The sequence below is a fragment of the Mus caroli genome, chromosome 2 (genome assembly GCF_900094665.2).
Source record: "Mus caroli chromosome 2, CAROLI_EIJ_v1.1, whole genome shotgun sequence".
NCBI classification, from domain to species: Eukaryota; Metazoa; Chordata; class Mammalia; order Rodentia; family Muridae; genus Mus; species Mus caroli.
Window position 1 is genome coordinate 68,615,098 of NC_034571.1, and position 8,276 is coordinate 68,623,373.

General features: G+C 42.9%; 1 pseudogene; it reads left to right on the plus strand.

The window, feature by feature from the left end:
• Positions 1-4,912: 4,912 nt before the first annotated feature.
• Positions 4,913-5,209, plus strand: LOC110308249 (annotated as a pseudogene).
• Positions 5,210-8,276: the final 3,067 nt, after the last annotated feature.

Below are 8,276 nucleotides of genomic sequence, written 5' to 3' on the forward strand. Positions count from 1 at the left end.
AGATAGAAGCTAGTGTCTGGGCAGAAGAGGGGAGGATCTGGGAAGTGGAATCAGATCTATCTGGTAGTTTCTCTATTCCCTGCGAATAAGCAGGGCCAGTACCTTCTGGAAGCTGGGAGACTGTACACAGAGCAGAAAGGAGCTATTCAGAGAGAGGTTCTGTTGGACACAGAATATCTATTAGGATATTCCTAATAGAGCAAATGATGATCATATTTTAATTCTAAAATTCTAAAACCCCTAAGACTTCGGAACCCCACTTTTCAGGGTTTCAAAATAGAGCCCACACAAATCTGGTTAACTACTGTGATGGTTAGTTTCAATTATCAACCTGACAGATTCTAGAATGACCTGACCAGCATCTCAGTGAGGGATCATCTAGATCAGGTTGACCTGCCGACCCACGACCCACCGAAGGCAGATTGTTTTGATTATTTGTATTGATGCAGGAGGACCTAGTCCACGGGGCGGGGGGTGGGGCAGCATCTTTCCCTGGCACTGTGTAAGAGTGGAGACAGGAAGCCAAGTGATAGAGCCTGTGCTGGTTTCTCTCTGCTCTTAAAGTGTGGATGGAATTTTACATTTGAAGTTCTTGCTGCCTTGACTTCCCTGCTATGGTGGACTGTACCCTGGAATTACCAGCTAAATGTTTTAAACGCTTTCTCCCCTAAGCTGCTTTTTGGTTGGGGTATTTTGACACAGGAGCAGCCAAGAAATTAACACAACTCCATTCACTGACCTGGAATAGACGCAAAGGAATGTACTGTTAGCATGTGTCCCTCAGGATTACATCTCTCAAGCTAGTTACAATGATATCCACCTCCTAAACAACAAACCAGTGAACTGAGTTCTTTAGTGTTTTGAAACTAAACTATGCCAACCTAATACAATAAATTGATTTTGAACTGACTCCATGTTTCTACCAAGAGCCAATGTTCTCTTTACTTTCAAAGATTTTTCAACTACCACCATGTGATGTTTTGCTCAATTAATTTAAAAGCAAATTTTTCTTTTGACTCCAATTTCAGAAAGAGATGTACTGAAAGGTAAACACTCTGCCAGCTGCACATTGCTTCTCATATTTATTTTCTGCCTAATATCAATTTTCCAGACCAGCTACAGGAAAAATGAAAACTTTGCTTTGCTTAAGTGTTACATCTTGTTCAATTTGTTCCTAAACAAAATGGGAATGTGTTCTTTTTCTTTTAAGAACAGAGGGAATACATGATAGGAGAGACCAGGCATACAACAAAATTTGTGACTCCTTGCCTGCCTGAGAAATCCTTTTGAATTTTATCAAATGGAACAAAAGTTAAAGTTTCTTAAAAGTAATCCAGGCAGTGGTGGTACACACCTTTAATCCCAGGCTTGGGAGGAAAAGGCAGGCAGATCTCTGTGGCTTCAAGTCCAGCCTGGTCTACAAAGTGAGTTCTAGGAAAGCCAGGGCTGTTACACATAGAAACCCTGTCTTGAAAAAAAAAAGTTTCTTAAAAGTATCACAATTGGGGCCTGGAGAGATGGCTCAGCTGTTAAGAGCACAGACTGCTCTTCCAGAGGTCATGAGTTCAAATCCTGGCAACCACATGGTGGCTCACAACCATCCTTAATGAGATCTGATGCCCTTTTCTGGTGTGTCTGACGACAGTTACAGTGTACTCATATAAATAAAGCAAATCTTTAAAATAAAAGTATCACAATTACCACTATCATTGTCATTGGTGTCATCGTCATCATCATCATCAGCAGCAGCAGCAGCATTCATTAATGTTTGTGCCTTGAGTGAGACCACGCACAGGCCAGAGGAGAGCCACGTGGAGTCCGTTCCCCACTGGCATTGGCTCTGGGCTATCACTGCTCCTGAGTTCTTATCCAAGCTGAAGATGCTCTCCAGCTAACTCTAACTCTTTGTTTTTACCATTCCCATGCGTTCTTTGAGCTCATTACTAAAAACCCTTCATTAAAAGCCAAGCCACCTAATTAAGAATCACTTAACTAAGTGCTTTCAGTTAATCAGGCAACTATTTAGGGAAAATAAATGTTTTGTCTCATTACGGGTACAAAATAAGACCTTATATACTGCACAGAGCTTCCTTTCCTCCTATGTTCATCCTGGGCTTGAACCTGACCCCCGCTTATGTCCTGGCCCGTTTTCTGTGAAATAGCAGGATACACAAAGCTGAGTGATTGATAAAGAACAAGTAAAGATTTATTTGTATTCATGATTTTGGAGGCTGGGAAGTTCAAAACTGGCGCCTGCCTCAGATGAGGATCCTCTGTTGCTCTCTCTCTTGGTGGACAGTGAGAGGCCAGGGGGCTTGGCAGGAAAGGTCAATCAGAAAGGGAGGGCTGGCTCATTTAAATGAATCTTTTCCCTGACAACTCCCAGAAATCCAGTCATCAGCTGATTTTCCAGCCACCACAAGAGATCTTTTTAAGCCGTTCACTACTCAGAGCCTCTATATTCAAATAACTTGGTAAGATTTGAAACATAAATTTTAGGATCTGAAAGAGGCCGACGCCTTTCCCAGCTGGTGAGATGGCTCATAGGGTAAAAGACATTAACTAACAAACCTAAAGAAAGACCTGAGTTGTATTCCTGGAACCCACATGGTGGAAGGAGAGAACTGATGCCCAAAAGTTGTCCACACAATAAATAAATAAATACATAAATAAATGTTATAGTGAAAGTTTTGATTTCCTTAAAAAACACAAAAACATTATAAGGATGTTTTTGTTTTAATACCAGGTATTGGATATGGGGCTGCTTCAGATGGCCCAGAGCAGCTGACTATGATTTGCCTCGTGCTCTAGCAGAGGCATGATTTCTGAGAGTGTGTGACATTTGGGATTCCAGAGACTCTTCAGGAGGTATAGAGATGCTAGAGGCAGGGAGGGATGTTGTTGTTGGATTATGGGTTGGTGGTTGGTTGCTATTGGTCTCGGTTTGCTAAGTAGTTGTGTGCAAAGAAGAAATAAGACGTTAGATGTCCTGATGGGGAAGATTTAACTTGCTCCCAAGGAACTAGAGGCCTAATCAGCAGGAAGTAGTCCAACAATATGTCACTCTCTTTCCCTTCTATCCTTTTTTTTTTCTCCTGTCTAGCGTGAGAGGGTTGAAAGGGGAGGAAATGGGTAGAGGAGGGTGGAAGAAAGAAGAACCCACAAAATAGCAAAAGTCTGGCTACAAAATGTAATTTTAATTTTTAAATTTTTAAATGTTTGTGTGTATGGGTGTTTTGCTTGCATGAATGTCTGGGCATCACATGCAAGCAGGACTCTCAGAGGCCAGAAGAGGACATTGGATTTCCTGGGACTGGAGTTACAGATGGTTGTAAGTGTTGGGAACAGATAAAAGGAACTTTTCTCATCAGGTACTGCTATTTTGACTTCAGACTCCATTTTACCTAAGATGGCCAACTCCCTCTCTAAGCAACAATAGTGCCCCAAAACATAATGCCTGTTCCTAACCACAGAACAAATGAATTTGATTGGTTGAAAAAAAAAAAAAACCACACTTACATTCATGTCAGTTGATAGTGATGGGACACTTGGGAAAGTCCCTAATCCCCGAGTTCTGATTGGTAAACATTACAACTGTAACTTGGTTCAGATGCTTGCTGGTTTTATGCTTATAGACCCTGCTTCAGCCCCTGCTTGGGGCTGCCAGGAGAAATGAGGCTCCCTAGTTCTCCTCTGGTAGCCCTGATGATCAGCAACTTTGTTTATGCGGTGGTGATAATAAAAGATTTTGCTGTTTCACGAGCCCACTGGTGTTTACTCACCCCTTCCTCATGCCAACAGACACAGTGTAACAGTAAGCTGTCATGTGGGTGCTGGAAATTGAACCTGGGTCCTCTGTGCGAGCAAGGGCTCTTAGCTGCTGAGTCATCACTTCGGCTCCCCAAAACGTTTTTTTGGTTTTTTTTTTAAATCTTCTCACTCCTTCCACCACTTGACTCTGCTGCCATCTGCTGCTCCTGAGTCTGGATCAAGGGAATCTCCGTACCTTCTCCTTTGCCCCATGACTTCTGAGCACACTCAGCAGTTTGTGAGGTTGAGGCATAACTGGAACATGGGTGGCACAGAGCTGGGTCCCTGCATCATAACACCCAGACTACAGCCATCTTTATTGACTCCTGGTTTACTTCTCTACCAAACGAGGTTCCCATTCTGCCCTCCTACGTTGTTCAATTCCCTAGCTCCCCAGTGCCCACTATCTCTGAGCGGAGCCCCTGTGACAGTCCAACCTGCACCCCTTCTGGAATTCCATGAGATTAAACTATTTCATTTTGTGATGCTTGGGGGCAGGGGGAACAAAACCAGAATCAACCGTATCACAAAATCAGCCAGTATCCTTTATGCGTACATTTTGTTTGTTTGTTCGTTTGTTTCTGGTTTTTTGAGACAGGGTTTCTCTGTGTAGCCCTGGCTGTCCTGGAACTCACTCTGTAGACCAGGCTGGCCTTGAACTCAGAAATCCGCCTGCCTCTGCCTGCCAAGTGCTGGGATTAAAGGTGTGCGCCACCACTGCCCGGATAGACTATAAATTTTATATACTAATTTATCTATGGAACTTCTTTTTTGTAACAGGCTCCAGACCTTAGCATAGTTGGTGTCACTTTAGAGGCATCAAGACACCATTCTGACTGAAGAACCCACCACATGGGCCCCAACACTTACCAAAATGAGAACAAAGACCTAACCACAGTCCTTAGTTCTGGAAGAGTCCCTAAATGTACTAACCTTGCTGTTTGGCTTCTGTTGCTCTTCTTATTGTTAACTGTTCTTGCTAATTGAAGTGTGTCAACTGGGATATGTTTTTTTGGTGTATAAAAAGCCAAATTAGACTCCTCCTCTCCCAGCCACCGTCAGCCACAGTTGCAGCCAGACCTCCCTCCTCACCTTGGCAAAGATGCCTACAGAGACTGAGAGATGCATCGAATCCCTGATTGCTTTTTTCCAAAAGTACAGCGGTAAGGATGGAAACAGCTCTCAACTCTCCAAAGCTGAATTCCTTTCCTTCATGAACACAGAGCTGGCCACCTTCACAAAGAACCAGAAGGACCCCAGTGTCCTTGACCACATGATGAAGAAGCTGGACCTCAAATGAGATGGGCAGCTAGATTTCCAAGACTTTCTCAACCTCATTGGCGGCTTAGCTATAGTGTGCCGTGATTCCTTCCTCTGAACTTCCCAGAAGCCTATCTAATCCTCTTCATTGCCTTCCAGCCACCAAGTCATTACCTCTGCTGACCCCATCCATATTTGCCCTGAGCCCAGCACACCTACCACAATATGAACCCACTCCTGCTGGCGAAAATAAAACAATGCCATTTTTTTAACTGTATAAAAAAAAAAAAACAGAAAGAAAAAAAGCCAAGATTAGTGTGATGGTTTATATATGCTCAGCTAAGAGAGTGGAACTACTAGAAGGGGTGTGTCACTGTGGGTGTGGGTTATAAGACACTCATCCTAGCTGCCTGGAGGTCAGTCTTCCACTAGCAGCCTTCAGATGGAGTAGAACTCTCAGCTCTGCCTGCACCATGCCTGCTGGATGCTGTCATGCTCCCAACCTGATGATAATGAACTGAACCTCTGAATCTGTAAGCCAGCCTCAGTTAAATATTGTCCTTTATAAGAGTTGCCCGTGATCATGGTGTCTATTCACGATAGTAAAACCCTAAGACAATCCGTAAGACTTGCGGCTACAGTTTGGGCAAGTTTCTTGTGTAGCCCTCTGGGCCTGTGAAAAAAGATTTTCTATTGGCTTTAAGAATCCCTGTATTCTCTGAAGGAGTTACCTTGTTACAATTTCTCACTTCCAATGGGCTTCTTCCAATCTCCCCACTGTAGCATGAACGTGGCACATTTGTTTGTTGAAACTTTTACCCATCTTTATTTCCTTTGTCCCGATCCCATCCATAATTTCAAGTGAGGTTCACATTGAATGTGGCTTATCCCTTACTTTTTGAATCTCAGAAAAACCCATTTTCTGTCTGGGGCTGTAGCTCATGTTGGCAGCGTGCTCCCTTAGCACGCACAGGGCTGCATTTGATTCCCAACGCTGCAGACACAGCAGTCTGGTGGTGCATACCCATCTACACTAGCACTTTCAAGGGGAGGCAGAAGGATCAGGCATTCCAGGTCATCCTCAGCTATGTAGTGAGTTCAAGACCAGTTTGGGTCATAAGAGATCATCTCAAAAACCAAATTGTTTCTGTTAGTTGTTAGGATGTAAATATTTTCTTTTTCTTTTCTTTTATTTTATTTATTAATTTATTTTTCATCTATCATTCAATTTGTTTACATCTCAAATGATATCCCACTTCCTGGCTACCCCTCCACCAACATCCCACATCTTCCCTCCACCAACATCCCACATCTGCCCTCCCCCTTCCTTTTGTCTGTATGAGAGAGATCCACCACCACCCACACACTCCCACCCCACCGTGCCAGAATCCCCCTTCTCTGAGGTATCAAACCTACCCAGAACCAAGGGCTTTCCCTCCCATTGCNGTCNGGCAAGACCATCCTCTGCTACATATGTATCTGGAGCCATGCATTCCTCCAGGTACACTCCTTGCTTGGTGGTTAGAATTGGAGTGAACTGGGTAGTCAGGCCAGCCTATGTTGCTCTCCTAATGGGGTTGNAATCCCCCTCCACTCCTCCAGTTCTCAGCCAGCTCCCCCACCAGGTTCCCTGAGTTCAGTCTGATGGTTGGCTCCAAGCATCCACATCTTCATTGGTCATTTGCTGGCCAGACCTCTACAGGAACTGCCACACATGGATCGTGTCCACAAGCGCCTCTTGACTACGCAACATAGTTGGGTTTGGTATCTTCAGACATTATGTATCTCCAGGTGGGGTCATTCTCGGTTGGCTTTTCCTTCAGTCTCTGTTCCACTTTTCCCCCCCTGTTCTTCCTTTGGAATATTTTCTTGATATATATATAAAACAAGCATGTTGTCTTTCAAATGGATCCTACCTGCTTATAAGTCTTTATTTATTTGGCAGTCCTGTCAACATTCGACACTTAAGTACAAAGCACACACTTCATAGGTCCTTACTAACCAAAGTCATCTTTTCCATTCCTGTAGTGAACTCAGAAGTACTTTTATCTGTAGAACACATCAGTCTTTTTTTAATGTGTTAAGAAATCCAGTGTGTGTGTGTGTGTGTGTGTGTGTGTGTGTGTAAGGGAGGAGAATTTCAAGCAAGATGCTGAAAAGTTTAAATTATGATTTGAATTTTACATGCCAATGTACTTCTAGATAGCCAAAGCAGACATACAAATGTACTTTATTCAAATTGAATTATGATCAATACCATTTTCAAAGACTGCTCAGTGCTCTTAAGGCACATAGAAAGCCTCAACAGGTAAAGAACACAGTGAGCAATAAAAACAATGGAACACATGTGATTTTCAAAATGTTGTCACAAATACATTTTACCCCGTAAAGAACTGCAGCCAGTTTTATTTGAGTTGAACTTCAGTGCCATGAAATGGTCTGAGGCTCTTTGCTTATGTTGGTCTATTTTACATGGTTGTCTGCTTAGCAGACTGCCCCATGATGCTAGAAGTCGGCTTCAAAAGCACTGGCTAAATAAATTGATGTGTAACAAAATGTAGACACTGGGATAGGATAGTAAGTATATGTCGAATAATCTTAACTATGCTGTGATACATAACTCTTTATTGCAATTGATGGTAATTAGACCCTATGGTAATAAATTTTAACAAATGCAGCTTCCCAAAATGAACTACCTACTTACATATTTAAATTACAGATTAAAAAAATTAGAAAGAATGGAAGCCAAACCAAAGATCACACTATATTGATGGGTAATAATCAGAATTTATTTCTGAAGACAGTAACAATGTTTATTTCTTCATAAACATCACAGAATGCATTTGTTATTCATTATGAAAACTCCTAATGGACAGTGCTACCCTCTTAAACTCTGCTAAGTCATCCATACCGAATAAGGACACACTGGCTAGTTTTACATCAAATTGAAACAAGCTAGAGTCATTTAGGAAGAGGGAACATCAACTGAGAAAATACCCTCACCAGATTGGCCTGTGGGCAAGACTGTGTTGTATTGTCCTGATTGACAATGATGGGGGAGGGATCACTGTGGTTGCTGGTCATCAAGCCATAAGAAAGAAGGCTGAGCCAGGCGTGGTGGCACACACCTTTAATCCCAGCACTCGGGAGGCAGAGGCAGGCAGATTTCTGAGTTCAAGGCCAGCCTGGTCTACAAAGTGAGTTCC